The sequence below is a fragment of the Trichosurus vulpecula genome, chromosome 2 (assembly GCF_011100635.1).
Source record: "Trichosurus vulpecula isolate mTriVul1 chromosome 2, mTriVul1.pri, whole genome shotgun sequence".
Classification (NCBI taxonomy): domain Eukaryota; kingdom Metazoa; phylum Chordata; class Mammalia; order Diprotodontia; family Phalangeridae; genus Trichosurus; species Trichosurus vulpecula.
In genome coordinates, this window is record NC_050574.1 from 239,938,786 (window position 1) to 239,939,470 (window position 685).

A 685-nucleotide genomic window follows, 5' to 3' on the forward strand; every position below is an offset into this window, starting at 1 on the left:
TGGGAACATAATTGAATTTTTCTTACCACTGAAACAACAGTACAAAACTCAGTTACATTGTAATCTTTAAATATAGTAGCCCCTAAGGTATACCATACTAAGGTATCCAAAGGGAATACCCTATTTTTATGAATTTAACTCATAAAATGGGATCTATTTGAAAGAAAAAGTAGGTAAATTTTGCTTTCATAGTTTTATGACCGTTTCTATGAGAGTACTCCATTTAGCAGTGTAGACCAAAAATTATCCATTCTTTCTTATCTGGTGTACTTCTTATCCATATCTTTCCATAACTTCTTCAGGAAGAAACCACCTTGTTTAAATAAGACATTGACACCAACAAATTGAAAATGAACAAATATAAAGACATTATCATCATTTCTTTTTTGAAGATTAATTTATTTTTAGTTCTCAATATTCATTTCCATGAGATTTTTAGTTACAAATTTTCTCCCCATCTCTACCCTCCCTCCCACCCCAAGATGGCATGTATTCTGATTGCTCCTTTCCCCAGTCTGCCCTCCCTTCTATCTCCCCACTCCCCCCCTCCCCATCTCCTTTCCCCTTACTTTCTTGTAGGGCCAGATAGATTTCTATACCCCATTGCCTGTGTAACTTAATTCCCAGTTGCATGTAAAAGTAATTTTTAACATTTGGCTTTAGAACTTTGAGTTCCAAATTCTCT